This window comes from Gekko japonicus, unplaced genomic scaffold (assembly GCF_001447785.1).
Source record: "Gekko japonicus isolate JY-2015 unplaced genomic scaffold, Gekko_japonicus_V1.1 scaffold732, whole genome shotgun sequence".
Taxonomy (NCBI): domain Eukaryota; kingdom Metazoa; phylum Chordata; class Lepidosauria; order Squamata; family Gekkonidae; genus Gekko; species Gekko japonicus.
The window spans coordinates 79,211-102,676 of record NW_015159732.1 but is presented as its reverse complement, the minus strand read 5'-3'; positions in this window follow the sequence as shown (position 1 = coordinate 102,676).

Sequence of the window (23,466 nt, the reverse complement as noted above, 5' to 3'; positions counted from 1 at the left end):
AGAACAAGCCTTGGCCGATAGGACTCAGGTCAGGTCAAGTAAATACGTGACGCTATTGCATAGACACACCTCTCTTACATTTGACCAATAAGGAGATTTTCATTTAAATGTTGTTGTTCTTTTTTGGAACCAATTATGCTTTCTGAATATTATTTTCATGATGATGGTATGATGATGTCATATTAAGTATTTAACTTCATGTATTTCCTGGTTGGGCTCAGAGAGCAGTCAATTTTGATGGGTCATTTGGCCTAACTGTTTTCCGTGTTTGATTGCAATTAAATAAAAGATCTTCCTCCTCATTTTGACTTCAATCTCCTATTTTTGACTGGATATTAATGTGCATAGCACATTGCATTTACTTGTCCGCTATGCTGCCATGATTACTATACAAGTTTTGTTCTCTGAATACACTATTTATCCCAAATGTGCAGTCATGTGATTGTATTCTTATGTCACCAATATATACTAATACAACTATTATACAGATTAAGAAAATAATGGGTAGTATTTAGGAACTCTACTAGAATGTGGAGTAAGCAGATTTTAGTATGAATTTCTTCTCTCTGCTGTTAAAAAATTATATTTTCTCAGGAATCCATTCCCGTATTTGTTTTAGACATTACATGTACAGAGAGATGTAGGCAAAGGAGGCAAGGAGCTCAAAGCTGCCACAAGTCAAAGAATTCCCAATGTTTCAGTTCAAATTGCCTAACGTAATGCCATCAAGGCTGTGCCTACTTGAACTCTGATCTCTAGGGCAGTGGCTTACAGAGTCAATTAGAATGGCTATTAAAACCTATGTAAGGAATCAGCATTCATATGTATCAATGGATGTATTATCATTAACTACTACATACTAAATCATACAACACATTTATTATGTCAGTATTCTACTTACATAAATGCGCCATATTATTGAGTGACAAAATTTGGGGGAGGGTACAGGAGGAGGGTTCTACAACTATGTTTTGCTCTGTTTACCTCTCTGTAGCCATGTGTGCATCTGTATGGTACTTAGGGCTGCCAAGCCCCCTTTACCCACTGCTGCTCTGAGCAGTCTTGTGAGATTTTTGTTTTTTTAATGACACCGTTCTTCTGGGGGGGGGGAAATGAAATTACATGGGGTAACTTTGGGATTCACAGGAAACTTTATGGTTTTACCATAAAGATTCTGGTGATTCCTAGAGCTATTTATGTCACTTCTGTTTTTTTACTGGAAAGCATGTGACACTACAGCTGGCATCATGGGTCCCCATATCCCTGACCACAGCCCTCCATCCCTAACAGTTATTTTTCACCAGAACAATTTATTTCATAAGTACATCTGGATTCCTTTCACAGCGCTGTCCTTTCTTTTTTGTGCTCTCAAATCAAGCTCTTTTGGGGCTAATGGGGTATAACTCTGTTTAGGATTGCACTGGCAGATTTTTATGCATACTGATGTATACTTAAATTGCATACATAAATTGTAGTCAAAATTCATCTCTCTCTTTCTGTCTGAGAGTTCTACCAGGCCCACTGGAGGAGGCTGAAACTTGACCATTTCTGCTTCATGCTAACACGATTTTATGGCACCTCGAAAGTCTTGACATCGTGCAAAACAAGGACAAAGGATTGCGTTCATGAAAGAGGGATGTTGGGTATATATGTAGCCTTTGTATATGTTCCTTTTGTTTTCAACTGACTTTTCTTTTTAAATGGCACAAATTATTTCTGAAAACACAGAAAAGCCATTTAATGAAGATGTCACAACAAAATCTCTGTCATATCTGAGTAGTGGTCCTTTCTAATTTATGTGGTAGAAATGCGAGGCGTACTGGCCCACACAAATTCAGCTGCCTGAATACATTCTTTAAAGAGAAGACTAATTTCTGAAGAACAACAGTGACTCAATTGTGTTAATTCAAATCCCTCTTTTATTGTGATGCCTACAAAAGGCTGTATAATGGTTGAGCACCTGCAAAGTCTTTTACAAAGGTTCACAGAGTTAATCCTTCAACCAATCTAATTGCTGACTACGATGATAAATTGTCACATTCCCATCTCAGTTCCAGCATCTTTACGGTTGTTAGAGAAGTTATCGAATCCAGTTTTTTAACTAAAGTACAGCATAAGTGAAAATGCGAAGAAACGTCAGGCAAAGACCAGCTGCAAGACAAATTCAGCAACACACTAGCAGCCTGTACACACGCTTAGAGAAAAAACTACATACTGTGTCTTGGCTGATGTATCTGTCGGGTTGGTGTTATCATACATATCATGTTTATTGTTCTAGCCTGATATTTTTGTATGGGTTTATATTTTCTATGTCTTTTTGTGTTTGCTGTTTGATTCTCATGCCCCAATGAAAGCTGGCAGCCTGAGAGTTTGTGGGCTCTAAGTCTGACAAAGAAGTGTGGTGAGGAGGCAGGTGGGTGGCATCTTCCACATGGCTTGGTGTGTGTGTCTGTGTGGCAAAGTCATTCGACTAGGGTGTGGGAAATCCTTGTGCCGACCCTGATACAGGAGGTAAGTGAACATTCAGTTGTGTTTCTGCTGGCAAACTCTTTCAAAGAAATCTGGACACACACGACCCAATCAGTGAAACAAGTATAAAGCCAACAGTCGTGATAGTCTGACCCACAATCAAACAGTCATAAGACTTATAAAGAATGCCGTTTATTTATTGCAATCTAAAGCACTACAACATGATACACAACTCAATAGAAAATCCTTGAACCAAGAATATGTGCTACACCAATAACAAGAGACAAGAGACAATACAATAATCTTAGCGTCCTATCTGAATTTAATGTAAGTTACTACTAGGTTGATTAGTTGTAATTTGAAATATCTTGTATGTGTTCATAACAAAGGTAATATTACTCTGTTATGGATTCTTAAGACTTGTTGTCTAACATTTATGAAACTGAGAGCTTTGGAACCACTATGTAAGTAAGCACTAAGATTATTGTATTGTCTCTTGTTACTGGTGTAGCACATATTCTAAAAATTGTATTTTTGTACACTACAGGATATCTCCTGAAGAAGATCCATTTTTTGAAACGTTGTTATGTAATCCGGAGACGACATTGATTATGTACCTTGGTTCAAGGATTTTCTATTGAGTTGTGTATCATGTTGTAGTGCTTTAGATTGCAAAACTCTTTCAAAGAGCCACGAGACACTGAGAGTCCTGTGCCAGCCGCGTTGGAGTATGCTGCAGGGGCAGTTCTGCCATCTAAGGGACCATGCTGCAGCTGGAAGCAAGGACCAGCGGTGAAAGTACCAAGTGGCAGTAAGGAAGAGGCCACCTATCTTCCCATCTTCTATTTCAAAAGGAAAGCTAAATTTAAAATAATACTTTTTGTCAGCCACTGCCGTTGGGGACAGTTTCCCCCCTAAGTGGAGCAGAGGCAATGAAAGCCTTTTCATTCTTCAGAAAAAATAAAATAAACTTTTTGAGTGGAGAGTAATTAATTGAGCTCAATCACTTTGACAAAACAATGGAGGTAAAAGTTAAAAATTCCAACTGTCTGTGTGTTTTCTTAAGACAGCCACAGCGATGATTTCACCTGCAGTAGAAAGTAAACTAGGCCTCACTACCGTTGCTTCAGAGCTGTGACATCCGTATAATGCTGACAGTTTGACTACCCACGTTTTAAAGAAGATTTTCCAGAATATTCTATGTTAAACAAATAAATATATGAAACCCCCCCCACCGCACACAATCCACTCCAAATTAAATCTCTTCAAAGAAAATAAAGCAGAAGTGAAAATAAATGAAACAGCACCATTATTTGGATTATGTTCATCTTTAATCCACTTTGTCCTCTGTATAAAATAACAGTATAAAGACATCTGCCAATATTTTTAAAGGCTTCTGCTTGGGTATGAATTATATTTTTAAATTAGACCCTAAAGCTGCATTCTAATGCACTACTTTCATTTATCAGAGTATGCATATACTAGTGTACTATTCCCAGGGCACTCTTTATTTAATCAGGCTGAGACCTATATCCATTTCCACATAAATCTCTGCCAAATACTGCTGACTTTCACATTTAACCTTACTGGCAGTGTCTAACATTCTTGGGATGAATATATATATATATCCTTGGGAGATGGATGGATGGAGAGAGAGAGAGAGACAGACAGACAGACAGACAGACAGACGAGAGAGATAGACAGACGAGAGAGAGAGAGAGAGAGAGAGAGAGAGAGAGAGAGAGAGAGAGAGAGAGAGAGATATGCATACAACCCATTGGAATGGCTTAGAAGTGAGACCATGTCCTTGCAGTGTGTACATAAACTGCTGCAGTAAACAACTTTAGCCTTTCACATTAAAGGTTAGAGAGGAATGATTGATATGTTTGACAAAGAAATGTAAGGTCAAGAGTAATAGAGGCAATCTGTTATTTATCCCCCCAAAGTGCATGATGAGCGTTAAGTATGTTGGGTATCCTGTTCATTTTTCAAACACCTGCTTTTCCCAAATAACTGATAGGCGTTGAGAGGAACCTGCAGTCTGTGGAAGTTTCAATCTGCACTCATTGCCCCTGGAGAATATGCCAGAATGCTCAGAATGAAGATTATTTGACCCCATTGCTATCAGTGGGACTGAGCTACAGTTGTTAAACAGAGCCTGGCAACCAGTGGGAGGCTTGTTGAGGGGGCAGCATCCCAGGAGAAAAATTAAAAAGAAAAATAAGGCTTCATCCACTTACAGGAAGTTCTTACCATGACATCCAGGTGATTCCTAGGCTACCCTTTGACACTTCCAGGTAGCTCTAGGAATTGCCAGGATCTCTATGGTAAGAACTTCCAGTAAGTAGATGAGGCCTTATTTTTCTTTTTAATTTTTCCTCCACTGCTACTGGAAGTGGCAATGGGACCACGGGGGCAGGGAATTCTCCTACCCCCCACCAGGGGCACCCCTAGACTGAACCAGTTCATCTACAAGTACTCCAGTTTAAATGAATGATTTGTAGATGGTTTAATATGATGGGCTTTGCTGATTTTATCTAATTTTTGAGATTGCTTTCACACTAAGCCTCCTGTTAGATACTGTGGTAAAGAATAAGTCTGGTTGCTTAAGAGGATTAAGGAGCCTATTTTATGACTGAAGAAAGGTATTCAGGAGCATTTATCACTCTGCAACGAATTGAAGTAAAATGTTTCAATGCAGCTTAACCATTCAAAGACAACAACAATGTAGTCCTAAACAGCGTTAAACCCTTCTAATTCCATCAAAATTAATGGGTTCAGAAGGTGAAGCTCTGTTTTGGATTGTCGTGTTAAATGCATAAAGACACTTGGGCTTGGTGACAAGGTTCTAGACATTTATGATCGTTATTAGAAATTAACAAGAAAGGGGACCCGCGAAAATTGGGGGGGAGGAGTGGGGGAGCTCCGCACACCTTGAATAAACCTTTGTTTGGTTTAAACGTGCCGCTGGACTCGAAAGGAACAGAAAGAAAAACATCATCTGGTGAAGGGAGGGGGCCCCCTCATCCCGCTCCTCACCCAGCTGCTGAGAAGAACCTCGCCTTGGAAGGATGGTCGCCTCTGGCTTCCGGGAGGCAGCCGGGGAGGGTAGGTGTATTGCGACCCCCCCCCCCCACTGGGCATGTGCAGAGGCGGCTGAGGGACGGTCGGCGCCGCTGCGGCAGGGCACTTCACGCTCGTCCCCGCCAGAGGCCTCTGGGCGAGCCCAGCCTCTTCCCCCGCCGCCAGCCATGTTCTCTTCTGCCATGGGAAGGTGGAGGGGTGGCCTTGGCTCGACGCCACCGACGTGAAACAGAAGCCTCCGGGCGGGGGCGGGGGTTCTAGGTGACAGAATGAGGGGAAGCTGCGGCGAGAGAGTGGCGAGCAGCTGCAGCCAGGCCTCCCACTCTTAGAGGCTCTGTGACCTCTGTCGTCCCTCACGAGGGCCCCAGAGACGGCGGTCTTCCTTCTTCAAAACCGGGTCCAGGAGGAATGACGGGACTCAGTCCTCATAGGGCGTCACCTCGGGTCCGGCAGGGCCACTGTTTGGCCTCCCTACAACAGCTCTGCGGGTTAAGCTCAGCCTCGCCGGTGTCACTCCCCCCCCCTGAACCGAGGCAGTTTGCAGAGCGTTCCCTGCGCATGCGCAGGGGACGCTCTGTTACTTTTGGGGGGATTTAAGTAGCCCCCCGATATTATTTTCAGGTTTTAAGATTTTTGTGCACACCTGGGGACCGTCCCAAGTGTGCACAAAAATCTCCCTCCCCCCAGGTGCCCCCGATTCGCTGATTTAGGTATCCGCACACAGGGGGCATCTTCGGAATTAGATATATAGATTTACTGTTTGTTTAATTGAAGCTCCATTTGGAACTGTGACAGTTCACCTAAGCTAGGACACAACAATTTGAGTTAACCAGAATAGATGGGTTGGCTCCATCAGTAGATGAGCAATAAAAGAAAGTTACTTAGCACTTACTTCAAAACTGCTTGGCTTAAAACATGAAAAGCTAAGCCACCCTTAAAAAAACCTTTGAAATTTGGACTTACAGGTTGTGAGAAGAAAAATATTAAGCTTTCAAAATAATTGCTTCCATGTTTCTAATCACCTCCCTTTTTCACCATTTCATTTCTAAGTATCTTTGCAACTCAAATGGAAAAGGGGAAAAGTGGGATTCTCATTGATTGCAAGCAAGTACATAAATCCTGATACATTAAGCTTACCACACGCTGCCTTCTTGGGGGTTTTGGCAGGGGACAACACTCAGCTGGGGAGTTGCATTGAGACTTGGAGGTCTCAGGTTGTTTGGACTGAGTAAGACAAACAAGACCTCAAATCTTTTGGCCAGCTTTTCTCTGAAGTTATGACAGCAAGGACTAGAACATGAAATGTGTAACTCACATTGCCAGAATAGCAACAGTTCAAAAAGCTAATGACCTGCATTTTATGCATTACTGATGGATACGGCTGGCAAAGGTGGATTTTTCCCACCTCCACATTCCCCCAGCAACCTCAGAAGGTCTGTTGGTGGAACAGACAGGAAAGGTCATTTCATTAATATTCCATTACTCAATGTAGCCACCTTTGTTAACATGACCATTTGTCCATGCAGATCCCCTAACCTTTGCCATAATAATTTTCAAGCACACAGACAGCTGCTGGGTAAAGGGGGAGGTGGGAAAAATCTGCCTACCTCAGTGGCTTCCATGTGTGATTTGTGTTGGCTACAGCATAGCTAACAATGCAGTAACAGAATGTACAAGTACCAATTTTACATCTGCCATGGAGGGGAAAAAAAGGTCTCATTCTGGATTTACTAACTTGCAAAAAAAAAGAGAGAAAAGGTCTCATTCTGGATTTACTAACTTACGTTTTAACTTAAGATGGGTAGTGCACATGTTCCCAGAAAAGCTGCATTCAGTATTTTCACCTCCTTTGCAGATAAAAAGCATGTTAGCCAGTTTGGTGTAGTGGTTAAGTGTGCGGACTCTAATCTGGGAGAACCGGGTTTGATTCCCCACTCCTCCACTTGCACCTGCTGATGTGACCTTGGGTCAGTCGCAAGCTCTGGCACAGCTGTCCTTGAAAAAGAGCAGTTTGTGTCAGAGTTCTCTCAGCCCCACCCACCTCACAGGGTGTCTGTTGTGGGGAGGGGAAGGGAAAGGAGTTTGTAAGCCGCTCTGAGACACCTTTGGGTAGTGAAGGGCGGGGTATAAATCCAATCTCTTCTTCCTCTTCTTCTTCTTAACATACTTTCCAGTGTGTAGGACTGTGTATATCTCAATTACATTTTGTGTAAATGGAGGGAGGTGGGGCTCGGTTGTGGGCCCGGTACTTTTCAATACTTTTATAAATGATTTGGATGAGGGTGTGGAGGAGATACTCAATAAATTTGCAGACAACACTACACTGGGAGGAGCAGTGAACACACCAGAAAATAGAGATAGAATTCAGCGAGATCTGAACATGCTGGAAAAGTGGGCAGATGTGAACAAGATACAATTTATTTAACAAGGATACGTTCCGAGTTCTACATCTGGGTAACAAAAATGAGGAACATGCATACTGGATGGGGGATACACTTCATTTGGATGTTATGCCTCTGTTGATACAACCCAAGACTGCATTAGCCTTTTTTTCCCCACCACATCATACTGGCTGCTCATATTTAACTTTCAGTCCACACTTACCCCAAAATTTTGTTCACATACACTGCTATTAAGAAGTGTATCCCCCATCCAGTATGCGTGTTCCTCATTTTTGTTACCCAGATGTAAAACTCAGCACTTACCCTTGTTAAATTGCATCTTGTTCACATCCACCCACTGAATTCTATCTCTATTTAATGCAATCTTGGGGTGTATCAACAGAGGTATAACATCCAAATGGCAAGGTATCATAGTCCTGCTGTACACTGCATTGGTCAGATCACACCTGGAGTATTGTGTGCAGTTCTGGAGGCCTCATTTCAACAAGGATGTGGACAGAATGGAGCAGGTACAAAGGAGAGTGATGAGGATGATGGGGGCCTGAAGCCCAAGCCCTAAGAGGAAAGACTGAGGGACTTGGGAATGTTTAGTCTGGAGAAGAGGAGGTTGAGGGGGGACATGATTGTTCTCTTTAAGTATTTGAAGGGCTGTCACTTAGAGGAGGGTGGGGAGCTGTTCCTCTTGGAAGCAGAGGATAGGACTCACAATAATGGGTTTAAATTAAGGGCGGGAAGTTACCAGCTGGACATTAGGAAAAACTTTTTTACAGCAAGAGTTATGCAACGGTGGGGCCAGCTGCCAAGGAGGTGGTGAGCTCCCGCTCACTGGCAGTCTTTAAGCAGCGGCTGGACAAACACTTGTCAGGGATGCTCTAGGCTGATCCTGCATTGAGCAGGGGGTTGGACTAGATGGCCTGTATGGCCCCTTCCAGCCCTGTGATTCTATGATTCTATGAATACATTCAAGCTCAATAGGGAATATGCGTATGAAGCATAAATAATCTGAGCTAGAGCCTACCCACTGACTCCAGAGTCTTCTTCCAGCAGGCAATGGTTTCTTCCCAGGAAGGCTCATTGATCTGAAGGAAGGTACCACACTTAGCTGAGCAGAGTGGTAGAATCTAATTTAACACTAATGATTTCTCTTATTTATCTGCATCTGCTCTCACTGTATTTATTCAATACTCACACTATTTAAAAAACAAAACAAAAAACCTTCTCATTTATTCCTTAGCCCGTCATACTAGGCAAACCAGCAACCACTGGTTTGGCTCACATCTTGCTTGCTGGTCATAAGAAGGGAGAGATGATTGGTGAGCTCTTCAGACATGTCTGAATGAATTTGAATGTGTCCATTTGCATGATTACACTATTTTCTCAAACAGTGCTTTTCATAGCAGATGTCCCCCTGACAACTCATCAATTTAAAAGGCACACAGTTCAAAATCAATTTAAGATTTTTGAACTGAGACTTACTCCTAGTGTCTGGTGTGTTTCTTTGTCTGCCCATAGAACATGGTGTATCATGTGATCATCTTTTGCTATCACTTCTCAGATAGATATCCCTGACTATGCAGGTGCAAAAAGCAGACAATACAGTCTACTGGTCACTTAGAAGATGTATCCAAAGAAGGGACAAACTGCAAGTGATGCTATGCTTTACAATTCAAGTAGGTCACTTTAGTAACTCAATCATGATTTATCAGGATACAAGTCATAATCAACAATCTAAAAATTGTTGTTGTAATTTACAGTTGCTTTTGTTTAGTCCTATGGGTCAGGGGGCTGTACTGAAGAGAAGGAAAGGGGTGAAATTGCCCTCTCCTCTCTCTTCTGTTACTGTATGCCTGCTAATAGAAGAGGCAGGAAGGGAATTTTTGCCCCATTTGCCACCACACTGTGAATCAGTTTTCTCAGGGTCAGATAAGACTGGGGGCGGGTATGGGACAAATCTGTGACCACCAGCACCTTCTGCTGACAGATCACTGGAATCAAACCATATTATAACACCTCATTCTTCCCTCTTTTTTCTTCTAGTTCTGATCCCACCATCTTTACTGGTTAACTAAACAGAGCTTTTCATTATTATTATAATCAGAAAATTGTTTATAACATGATCTAAAGCGCTAATCTAGCATTTTGAATTTGACAATAAAATGAATAGGTATTTGTTTGGCAGGGAAAGTTATGAAGATAACATTTCCTTAATGCAGGTACACTGTGCTGGAGAGGTTATCAAAATGTATTTCCCCCCTTGTCCTTTGGAAGGAATGCCTTTCTTTATTTCCATAAGTGATTTTCTTTTTCTTGTCTACATTTTGTCCTTATTCATCTTCCCTCACTAAGCTGCTTATTGGCAGATGGTGAAGCCACCCAAATGATTAATTTGGATTCCCTAAGGTCTGACTTACTCCAGGTCCCAGGGATTGGGCTTTTCTTCATGTTCACCTTACTCCTGATGGAGCACTGGAATTGATTTGGGCATGGTTCTTCCATAAGTCTGCCCTCCCTCTGCATTTTCACAGTTGTGGAGTCAGTTTATTTTATCCAAGAAGTGCCTTAAATATGGACCACATCAATATTCAGGATTTTCAAGGGAGGATGCTGTTGTCATCAGTGGGGTCATTGGTGGCATCACAGTGCCTCCCACTTTTTCATTTTTGTGCATGCTTATATTGGCTCAGAGGATAAGATGCTGAATTGCAGACGGGAAGGTTGGTAGTTCGAGACCCTAGCTGGGAAGAAACCACGAATCAAGATGAAGATTCTTTGTGACGCAAAAGAAAGAGGAGGATTTCAGCTACCGAATTTTAGATTGTACCATGAAGCAGTATGTTTAACATGGTTGCAATGGGCCACATTGGAAAATAAGAAACTGTTGGCGTTAGAAGGTCATGACTGCAAGTTTGGATGGCATGCTTATTTATGGTATGAAAAGGCGAAAATGAATGGTTTTTTTAAACATCATTTTATCAGAAGGGTACTTTTTGACACATGGACTAAATATAAAAGGTACTTCTCAGATGAGAGACCGCTGTGGATTGTACCGGCAGAGGCAATAAAGCCTTTTTTGAGATATAAAGGAAAAGATTGGGTACAGTATAAAGACATGTTAAAACCAGTGGAAAATCGTTTGAATTGAAAGTGGAAGAAGAATGAGCGTTTAAATATGGTTGGTTTGAATATAGACAAATAAACGAACTGTTTAAAAATGATTAAAAAAACCTTTGGTTTTAGAAAAAAGAATAATGATATTGAGATTGTATGGTTTGAGGGAGGGAAAAATGTATTTCAAAAATGTATAAACTACTGTTAAAATGGTATACTGAGGATGAGACAGTTAAAGAACAAATGATAAAATGGGCAGTAAATATGAACAGAGAGGTAACGATGGAGTCTTGGGAGTATTTATGGAAAAATGCACTGAAAATATCAACATGTAATAATTTAAAAGAAAATTGTTATAAGATGATGTATAGATGGTATATGACGCCAAAAAAGATTGCCAACATGAATACTATTATGTCAAACAAAAGTTGGAAGTGCAAAAAGGTTGAGGGCTCGTTTTATCATATGTGGTGGACTTGTGAAAAAGCAAAAAAAAAAATTGGAGTGAGATTCATGCAGAGATGGAAAAAATTGTGAAATGTAAATTCAAGAAAGAACCAGAAATATTACTTTTGGGACTAAAAATGGAAGAGGTCAATGTGGCGAAAAGGACATTGATGTGGTATATGATAACAACAGCCAGAATGACCTATGCTCAATGTTGGAAACAAGATGAGGTCCCGAGAGTTGAGGATTGGATCAAAAAGTTATTTTTTTTGGTTGAAATGGACAAGATGACTCGGAAACTTAATAACATGGAAGCAGAAGATTTCTATAAAGACTGGAGAGATTTAAAAGATTATCTGGAAAAATATTGGGATGTAAGAGACAATTTATTTTGCTTTAATAACTATTGAATATTGACTTTTAGTATCATGAAAGAAAAAAGATATAATTGTAATAGTAGAATAATAGTTACTTAGTGAACTTGTAATGAGGAAACGGATGGAGGAGAAAAGGTTAAGCAATATACAGGAGGTCGTAGCACTGTGGGAAGCCATGTTGGGGGGGGAAAGGAGGTGGGTAGGCTGTAACGAGTTTAAATGTAAAACTAATTAATGTTGACTTTGATTGATTATATCCTGAATAAAAATTTTGTTACAAAAAAAAGATATATTGATAGCATGGCTGCATTCCCCCCCCCCAGGCACTAAAATATCAATATACTGTTTAAAATATAGGCTTAGTAGTTTCACTGAATTTCCAGATTTCATTTTTTTTAAAAGTAAGTCTGTAGCCCTTTCCCTTGAATAGATATAAGGAAAAAGTCATATATCTGCCAAGAAAGGAAGGAAAAATTCCAAGCATTAATGCCGGGGAGCAATTTGCCTTGGCCAACTAGAATTCAAATGAGGCACAAAGCTCCATTGGGTGGTAAATAGAGATGGGCATGACTGGAACCATCAACCAAATGGAACTGGGAGACTCGTTCACAAACCAAACTGGTTCATGGTTCACAGCCCTGCAAACCCTGTTGAAAGGGACCATATACTCTTCAAATGGTTTTGCAGAAAGGTTGAGAAACCGCTGAAAAATAGCAGAAAAACAGCCTCTCAGCTATTTTGGGCTGCCTTCTGCAATCCCTTTTAAGTTCAAAGGGACAGTAAAATAGCCCAAAACTGCTGAACAGCAGGAGTGCCTCCCCATCGCACAGCTGTTTTTAGGTCTGTCTTCTATGGTCCTTTTAAAGTTTAAAGGGACTGCACAAGACAGCCTGAAACAGCTGCTGCTCAACTGTTTTTGTGGCTTTCGCAGGGAACAGAAAGCAGGTGTTTAAAGGGACTCAGAGTCCCTTTAAAACCCTGCTTTCTGCTCCATCCATGAACCACCATGAACTGCACTAACTGCTCTAAAAATTCATGGAAGTGCATGACAATAGACCCATCACAACTTTTTTCCCCTGAACTGCGAATGGGGCAAAATTCATGATGAATTTTGCTTCATGGTTCATTTGGTGCCCATCCCTAGTGGTAAAATACCCAAGCAGCCAATAGAGAGTTGTGTCTGCTCTGCATATATTGTCGCCGTGCTCCTCTTGAGAAGGCTGTTTGCTGCTAGCCGCTGCCCACCTACCCTCTATTTAGGCATCACAGGATTTGCCTGTCACCAATTGGCGCCAAGCAGGAATTTTTGGGGTTCTCTCTAATTGGCTTCTGGGGGTTCCTTTTTTTTGTGACGTTGTGGTGAGGGTGGTTAAATAGGCCTTGTCCTTGACTGTGTAAGCCATTCTACTTTGGCAGGGAATGGGTGGGCTAATCATGGTAGGTAGGGATGATCAGTAAGCACCCTGAGACATCTGAAGTGGTGGAGGGAGTGTCCAGAACAGCCCATCACTACCTATGTGGCAGGGTGCAGCTGGGAAGCAGTGGCCCTTGATGCTGAGCAATATCTTTCTGAACCTGGTCAGCAATGTGTGGCACATCAGATGAGGGCACCTCTAAGATCATTGTGTGCAGGCAATGATAAACAAAGCCAGCAGAAGATGCTGGCTATGATACAGATCAGTTCAATTAATTAATTAATTAAACTAGTTAAACTCAAACTGTTGTCTCATGTCTTCTTTAAATGGGTGTCTGGGGCAAGGGTTAGACATTTACTTTTTTTTTTTTTAAGAAAGCTGGGAATTCAGAGAACCTGCTTAACCTATCGTTACAAAGATATATTGATATTTTAGTGCTGTTTTTTAAAAAAGTGAAACCGTTTATCTTAATGACAGGAGGGAGTGATTTGACAATGGTGACGGTCCAGTCATTGAAATGTGGGCTGGAGGTGAGTGGGACAAAGAAAATTGACAGAAATGTTATAGAGGGGGGGGGGGGGGGAGCTACTTGAAATCAGCTTCCAAAAAAAGATCCAGGTAAAAGTGGTCCCAAAAGCACTGGGAAAAAAACACAGAGGGGAAAAAGGGGGGGGAAACTAAAGTGAAAACAAACAGCACAAAAATGCATGTAGAAATCAGGGGATAAACTGAAGAAACATAGGCCCAGAACCAGCAACGACCCCCCCCCCCAACCCTTTCTTAAAAAGACTATCAACTCTGTTTCCAAATCGGAATGGATTTTGGGGATATGTTTTCTTTACAAGTAGAGCTTTTCAAGTTCAGATTCAGCTGTCAGGAGATGGGCTGTGGTACTAACTATAACACATAATATTAAAGCAATGAAGCACCAGGTGCCAGAAAATTGCAGGCCAATTGGAAAATTCTGTAATCTGTGATTCCATCTGGCCTGTATGTTTCCAGTGGCCATACTCATGGATTGTCAGAACTATTCATTAAGTTTGTTGTGCAACCAAGTGCTTAATATCAGTAATTTAGAAGGTTCAATGGGAAGTTAAATTGCGTGAAACTATTTCTGAACGATTGGGTGCAGCATCAGACAAATAGCAATGTGGTATATCTGGAAAGAGCTGCACTTCCATGCTATGCAGAAATGCAGTAAAGATATGAAATCCCTTTTCAAAATCTACCTTTTCCTTTGGCTTCATTTCCTAGAATAATTCCTTACTGTTACAAAATCTAAGAACATGTACCTCTGTTGGCTCATATTCACTACTGGCCACTCTACTTTCTCCCCTCTGTTCTTCTGCCTTCCAACTGCCTTCCTTACTTTTTGGCTTAGATCCTGCCTAAATTTCTGTGGGTGCAAGGAGGAGTGTTTCTACCAATTCCCACCTCCTGCAGCAGCCCCAAATGCCCCCTAAAATGCTGCTCCTGGGGATGAGATCCTCTGGAATAGCTTTGAGGGAATCAAAGGTTTCCTGCAGCAGGGGGGGGAATTGGCAAAACCACCCCACTTTCTTGCACCCACAGAAATTTGGTCAGGATCCAGGCCTTTGATTTTAAAGGTCCAAAAGGTCTCTATCTTTTTTTATTATGTTCTTTTGTAATCTGCCAAGTAGGTGGATTGTGTTATATTAAAAATAATTATTATTTCTAGTATTTTCATAGGAGGTTTTCTCAGTGAGTGCTTTGTTCAGAGTAGGGTTGCCAACTGTAGCCTAGGAAATTCTTGTAGATTTGGGGATGGTCTCTGTGGAAGGGGGATTTGGGAAGGGATTTCTATGGTATAACATATAGTTCACCCTCTGAAGCTGCCATTTTCTTCAGGGGAAAGGATATCTGTAGTCTGGAGATCAATTGTAATTCTAAGATTGCCATCCCCCCGATGGGTGGGGTTTTCCTCACTTTTGGGGGCTCCAATTCGCTGCTGGGCACTTTGTGCGAGGGACGCTCTAGCATCTGGGTAAAAGCTCTATGGTGACCATAGAGTTTTTTACCCAGATGCTAGAGCATTACCTGCACAACATGCCCGGCATGAAAATATCACTTCCAGGTGATGACATCGTGGCATGAGCTTTGTGCGTGCACAAGAAGACCCCAGGAGCCGGCCTGGAGCCTTTGGTTTTTAAAAGTAAATTAATTTATTTCTTTAAAAGGAGGAGAAAAATTCAATCCAAATACTTATTCTGCTCATCTCTACCTTCAATGCATCTTCCATCTCCATGGACTACCCAAGCACCTGATCTCAAACTGGGGGATTCAGTTCACGTCCTGGTTCTGGCATGTCCTGTACACCCTTCTGGGAACCCAAGACCACTTTTCCTCAGGTCATCACCCACAGTCGAATGGACAAATGCCAAATTGGAGCAGGATTTACAGTGCTATACCAATTACCAGCAAGACGACTGGGCAACCCTACTGCCACGTTCATGTATAATGACACCATGTACTTATCTACACATCAGTTACTGTTTATGGCAAACTACAGTTTTCATTCATGTTTTGTCCCTTGAATAACTAGAACAACAATAAGTGTCTCATCTGTACCATCAGCCAAAAAGTTCCTGCAGGAACTACAAGCCCTTAATCAGGTTCCACAGGAACAGTTGCAGCAGGCCATGCAAGCCTAAACTTTAGTTGCTGATTGGAGGTGCCAACCCAGTGAGGACTTGAAGGTTGGAGATCTGGTATGGCTTTCCATTTGACACATCTGAAGCCAATGACCATCATGGAAGTTAGATGCCTGGTCTGTTGGACCATACTGGTCGCTGAACAAATGTATTTATTTATTTGATTTATATTTATATTTTATTTTATTTTTCACATTTATATCCCACCCATCCCATAAACGGGCTCAGGGCGGGTCACAACAGTTCAATAAATACAGGAATTATACAGTAAAATTTAAACATTTTAAAACATATAAAATTAATAGTCATGCTTGCCGTAGGGAGAATCCGGCCCATGTAACTAGGTATGGCCGGTTATCAGTAGGTGGGAGACCGCAACCTTGGGGGGGGGGCATATGTGGATGCCCACTGCCTCAGCCAAAGGCCTGGTGAAACAGCTCCATCTTGCAGCCCCTGTGGGTGGGCTCACAGCAGTTTACCCTTTACCATTAAACAGTCATTTAATAACACATGAAAGCAACATAAAATCACAGATCATAGAGACTTCCGGTCTGTGGCTTCGGCGATGGCGGAGGCTCTCTCCTGAACAGGGGAGGCATTCCGCGCTCCAGGGGTGTTGGAGGAGTGCCACCTCAAGTGGCACCCCCAGGTGAGCCTCGGGTTGTGAGGCTCCAGGTCGGGGGCGCTTGGGGGGCGACCTCTTCGATGGCTCGATGGCGGAGAATTGAGGCGCTCCCTTTGCCCTATTCGATCCACCCCCTGAGAGGCTCGGTTTTTACCGAGCATAGCTGAATACCGGCTGGGACAAGCAAGAAGGTCAGCGAATGAAGCGATGATTAAGAGGTGTCTGTGACCAGACCGTCAATGAATCGGAGACGAGACAAGCGGAAGAAATTCCAAAAGTGAGTTACGACCCCCCCCCGCTTATAACGGCACCGGGGGTGTTTCCCAAACGTAAATAAACTGAACTGTGTATTAAAGAGAGGGGGGGGAGGAGAAACGAAAAGCACTCAAGTGTGCCAAAGACTTAGCTCTTTTTGCTGATAAATTTGCATTTGCTGAAGAAGAGTGAAAAAGGCTCTCTTTAGTATAAACAAAGCTGAAAATGGCCGGCGTCCGTGGAAGAGGATCGAAAGTTATGAGAGGCGGGCAAAGTCCGAAAGTTGACGAAGGAGATGTTTTCTCCATGTTAAAGGAACTGCTCCAGCCCATAAACGAGAGACTCGATAGCCTTAACCAATTAATGTCTGCTTCGAACCAGAGTATTGCAAAGCAGCAGCAGCAAATTACTGAGCTTGTAAAAAAATCGGCTCAAACTGAAGAAAGGCTGAAAGAAACAGCACACGATACTAAAAAGGTGAAGAAAAAGGTTGGTCTGTTGGAGCAACGGCAAGATCTTCAAGAGGACTGCAGCCAATCCCCTTCAGCTGGGATCAGAAATCATCAGGGTCCTAAAGGACGTTCCATTTGAGGTTCGGCAGAAGAGAAAAGCATACAAAGAGCTTATCTCAACACTTCAGATCAACCAGATTCAATATAACTAGCTCTATTCCGAGGGCGTGCAGTTCAAATACAAGGATAAGAGAGAAAAAATAGACTCAGTATTTAAAGCGGAAGAATGGTTGAAGCAGTTTTTTGGATCGAAAATGGAAGAACAGCCAGACGGAAGAGGCTCTGCAGAGAACCTGAAAGAGATGGATGGAGCCCCAGCAGGAGCAGAAGGAGGCACGGCCAGAGATACGTACGACCTGCGGCTAAGAGTACCCAAGTAACTCTTATGACTGAAAGATTTACAACTGACGTGGATGAAAGAGACTTTGTGCGCACTGAGAAGAAAATTTGAAAATTACTAAAATGGACTCACTAACTCCTAAATTCATTGACTCAATCGAAAAACTATAACTTTTATGACTAACTGTATACTAACTGTATAAGACCTTCCTTTCTTGGGCTTTTAGATATAGTGTGGGTCTTTTTATTTACTGTCTATACCCCGGGGTTTTATTATTTTAGTTTGTTATTTTTTTCCCTTTTTCCCTCTTCCTTTTTCCCTTTTTCCCTTCCCCTTTTTCCTTTTTCCTTTTCCCCTTTTTCTTTTTCTATAGTAATGTAGGTGAAACAAAAAATCAATAAAATCTGATTAAAAAAAATCACAGATCATAAAATCATAAAATGCCATGTAAAGCAATTTGTTCAGATGTCAATCAGATTAATTTGAATATAGCAGTGGTGCCCCAATGTCAAATTAGATCCAGTCCACTGGTGGAGGGATTGGCCAGGAAAAGGGAGGAATGTCTAATTGTCTAATTGTGGGTGTGATCGCACCCAGAGTTGGTTTTTATACCCTGCTTCTCTCTACCATAAGGAGTCTCAAAGCAGCTTACAGTCGCCTTCCCTTCCTCTCCCCACAACAGGCACCCCATGAGGCAGGTGGGGCTGAGAGAGTTCTGAGAGAACTGTGACTAGCCCAAGGTCACCCAGCAGCTGTTGTGTGGAGGAGTGGGGAATCACACGTAGCTCTCTGGATTAGAGTCCGCTGCTCTTAACCACCACACCATGCTGAAAGAATATGAAGTCGACGAGATCCTAGACTTCTGCAGACAGCTTGGGCAGCCGCAGTATCCTGTACAGTAGAAGGAAAATGGACCCGAGGAGTGCTCCTGGAAGCCGGCCAAGACACTGCACACATCGGACCTGTTATGTCAGTTCCACCAGTCCTACATGCAGAAACCTGGTCAACCCCCATACATGGGAGGCCCCGGCGGGGATGCTGTCATAGGTCTGACTGCCAATACCTCCTAGGATGAGGAAGAGATGTAGCAAACAGGCCCCATCCCTCAGATGCTGCAGGAAGACCTGCCAGACAAGGTAGAGACTTCATCAGGGGCAGAGGGGGAGTCCCACGCTGAAGTCATAGTGCTGCATCTTCAGTCCCACACCTCAGGATTCAAAGCCCTGTAGAAGCCCTGTAGCCGCCAGCCCCAACCCCTGGGGTCACCAGAGCCCTTGGAACACCCGAGAAGGTGGGCCTGGAGGGAGGCACAGGACCAGTGCTCTAGTGTGTGGTTGGCAGTGCAGCCCAGCACCCGTCACCCTCTGCCTGTGAGTTTGAGTCACCACAGGATCAGAGCTGACAGCCTTGTAGGCTGCTCAGCATTGAGTTGCACTTGTTTCCTGGATGATTCAGCAGGTTGATGAGTTGCACCTGTCCCCGAATGACTGGGTTTTCCTGATAAAAGCAGTCAGAAAATGCCTGGTGAGCCAGTGTGGAGGCAACTGGTCTAAAAACTGTGTGCGCCTGCTGGTGGTCTGCACCTTGTTTGAGCCCTCAATGTGTTTGACTTTCTGGACTGTGACCTGGCTTGTGCTCTTTGTATTTTCCCTGCTGGTCTGATGCTTGAACCTTTGAATACCTGTGTTTTCACTGTGGACTGTGTTTGGACTATGCTTGTTGCCTCTCACCTAGTGCCTGCCTGAACCCAGACAGGAATCAATGAAACTGTCCATTCTCTTCCATGGGCAGAAATGCCTTGCATCAGTGAAGTATGAATTTTGGACTGAACCCATTGTTACTAAAAATAAAAGCAAAGCATCTGTATTTCTGGTTTGCATTTTATGTCTTTATTTGGTTTTGTAAGAATCTTTGCCCACATGCTAGCTGTTACCTGGAACCATTGCATTAAGCATCTGAGTGCTGTGTGCTGTATCAACTACACTAGCTCCTAATTTGCTCCGGGTCACTTCCAAATAATATTTTTGATAAAATCCTAAATATCCAGAGATAACAATGCCTAAGCACTATGTATGGGTATATGACTTTGCCTGAGCTCTGAGGCTGGGTCTCAGAGAAGCTACTCCACATGAAGAGAAGGCTCACAGAGATGTATGAGAGAGTCCCCAGGTTGTAAAACTACCTCCTTTTGGAGATGCAGCTGGTACCATCCTTCCTGGCCTTTTGTCATAGTTCAAAAATGTGTGTTTAGGGAAGCCTCTGGAATTAATTGTTTTATTGATGACCTGGAAATCAGAGATTGTGAGATGTGAGGAAGAATGCCTAACCTAACTAATTTTTAAAAAGGTAAAGGTTCCCTTGCTCGAAAGCCAATCAAATCCGACTCTAGGGTTGTGGTGCTCATCTCCGTTTCAAAGCTGAAGAGCTAGCGCTGTCCGAAGACATTTCCGTGGTCATGTGGCCAGCATGACTAAACACCAAGGCACACGGAACACTGTTACCTTCCCACTGAAGTGGTACCTATTTACCTACTTGCAATTTCTTGCTTATTTAATATATTTCTTGCTTATTTAATATATATGCAGAGTACATCATGCGAAATGCTGGCCTGGATGAATCACAAGTGGGAATTAAGATTGCTGGGGAAAAGATCAACAACCTCAGATATGCAGACGATACCACTCTAATGGCAGAAAGTGAAGAGGACCTAAAGACCCTCTTGCTCAGAGTAAAAGAGGAGAGCGCAAAAGTGGGCTTGAAGCTCAACATCAAAAAAACTAAGATCATGGCATCCAGCCCCATCACTCCTTGGCAAATAGAAGGGGAGGTCGTGGAAGTAGTGACAGACTTCACGTTCCTGGGATCCCAGATCACCGCAGACTGTGACAGCAGCCATGAAATTAAAAGACACCTGCTCCTTGAGAGGAAAGCAATGGCAAACCTAAACAGCATGATAAAAAGTAGAGACATCACCCTGCCAACAAAAGTCCACATAGTCAAAGCAATGGTATTCCCAGTAGTCATGTATGGCTGTGAGAGTTGGACTATAAGGAAGGCTGAGCGCCGAAGAATAGATTCTTTTGAACTATGGTGCTGGAGAAGAGTCTTGAGAGTCCCTTGGACTGCAAGAAGATCAAATCAGTCAATCCTCAAAGAAATCAACCCTGATTGTTCCCTGGAAGGCCAGATAATGAACCTGAAGCTCAAATACTTTGGCCACCAAATGAGAAGGGAGCACTCACTGGAGAAGACCCTGATGCTGGGAAAGATTGAAGGCCAAAGAAGTTGGGGACGGCAAAGGATGAGATGGTTAGACAGTGTCATAGATGCAACGAACATAAAATTGAGCAAACTTCAGAGGATGGCGGAAGACAGGAGGGCCTGGCGGGAGCTGGTCCATGGGGTCGCAAAGAGTCGGACTCGACTGTGCGACTGAACAACAACAATTTCTTGCTTTCGAACTGCTAGGTTGGCAGGAGCTGGAACTAGAGACGGGAGCTCACTCCGTCATGCGGCACACTCTGGTCTCGAACTGCTGAACTACCGACCTTCCACAGCCTGCAGTTCAGTGTCTTAACCACTTGAGCCACCGCAGCACTAGAACAAATGCCATCATTGTTTGTTCTATTATTTTTAAATTAGTTAAGACATTCCTGGTTTTGTGGTGGCTTACAATAATGCATTAAAACAATAAAACAATACACAAAAAGAAGAATGTTAAACTATCTAATTCTAGAATAGATCAAATGCCATAAATATTAAAAAGGTATATAAATAATTGAGAGCAAAAGCAGCAACAATGTAAAATATAAAGTTTTTAAAAATATCAATGGCATATGTTCTATTGTTTTAAAATAATTTCATGTAGGCTGTCTGGGGTAGAAGCTTTCTAGATGAATATCCTAAATATTCAAGTTAAGGTAACTTCAACTATACATTTATCAGCTTAAAACAAATGAAACATGGCCTCCTGTGTTGCTTTATGTTTCATATGAAGGACAGTCAGATAAACAGCTGTCTGATGGACCTGCCATCTACTGCAGCAAGTAACAGCAGGGAGTTTTGAAATGCATTTCTTACTGATTGCTTTGTCCTACATTTTATGGGAGATTGTGATTACAATAATGGTTATATTTTGACTACAATTTCCTTGGGCACTATTCTCTGCAAAGTCAATGCTGTAGGAAATTTGTTTTTTGAACAGAGACAGCCTAGACATGACTTCACCACTCACCATGACACCAGAAAAGGGCAGATTTCAGACATTATTGGTGTGGATCTCCAGCACAGCAATCCTGAGCAGATAATGGATGATTTAAGATTTCTTAGCCCTGCATTTTCGTATGGCTTCTCCCCTGTGCAAATCTGCAGTTCATTTCCCCATCATTTGCTATTTTTGGGGGGTTCTAGTTTTCCCCATCAAAAGTATCCATGCTTCAGCAACAAGTCCTTGGACAGTGAGCTCTTGAAGAAATGTCAAATGCTAGCCTAACAGATACCATACACCACAGCAGAGGCTGTCTAGTTTACCAAAAAAAACCCTCATTCATAGGATCTTAACCATGGTTGGTAAACTACGTTCAGCTTGGTAACTAGTAGGGTATACACTACAAGCATGGTGGTGGAAAGTGCCATCAAGTCACAGCTGACTTATGGCAACCCTGTGGTGTTTTCGAGGCAAAAGATGTTCTGAGGTGGTTTGCCATTGCCTGCCTCCATGTCACCACCCTGGTATTCCTTGGAAGTTTCCTATCCATATACTAGCTAGGACTGATGTCGCTTAGGTTCTGAGATCTGATGAGAAAGGGCTTGCCTGGCTATCCAAGTCAGGGATGCACTGCAAGCATATCACAAGGTTATTATCTAACTATGATAGCAGTGTTTTTATTAATAATCTGATCATCAATTTAAAAGCAGAAACTTCTTAAGAGAGGTCACTATAGTATACCATGACATTTCTCAGACATTTCTGTTGTGTGAAGAGTTTAGCAGGACTAGACAATTTTGATATATTCTCAATTCACCCCTCCTCCAATACAAAACAACATCTGTATGACACCTTTGCCTTCCTCTCGTTGCAGAAGGGAGAAAGTACAAATGTTTTGGACTGTTAGTTACATCCCTAGAAATGGGGGGGGGGGGATCTGCAGGACAGGAACATTTTTGTTGTACCAAAATCCAACAAAGTTCTAGTTTCCTTGTGAGTCTAAACTTTTTTAAAAATTATTATGGGACTAGCTTTTTATGAGAATCTCTGCATTCAGTTTTCCACTTCAAACCACTGAGCATAGTTTCATTATTTTCTCAAAAGCAAACAAAAAACAAAACACAAAATGTACAGAGCCTAAAACTTAGAATTTGCCAAGTATGAGCCTTAAAAAAATTCTTTGTGGCAACAGTGTAGTTCTTACATGTTTTAAAATCATGCTTGCTATTTTCCATCACACAGCTGTGGGGGTAATGTTTTCATGGAGTGGCCTATCGTACAAAAAAAAAAACCCAAACCAAAACTGGCTTAGGACCAATAACCTACTTCTAGGCTTCTTCTAAAATATTTAGAATGATAGTTCCTCAGCATTACAAGATCTTCAACGTTAGAAGCTGCATACATAAACAGGCCTAGAACATCAAAAGGTCTTTGCCTAGAACCTTCTCCCTGGTATGCATGTTTTGTATGTATATAAGTATATACTGATGAGTTCAAATAGACATGTGTATATATGTATATATATATATGTGTGTGTGTATATATATATATAT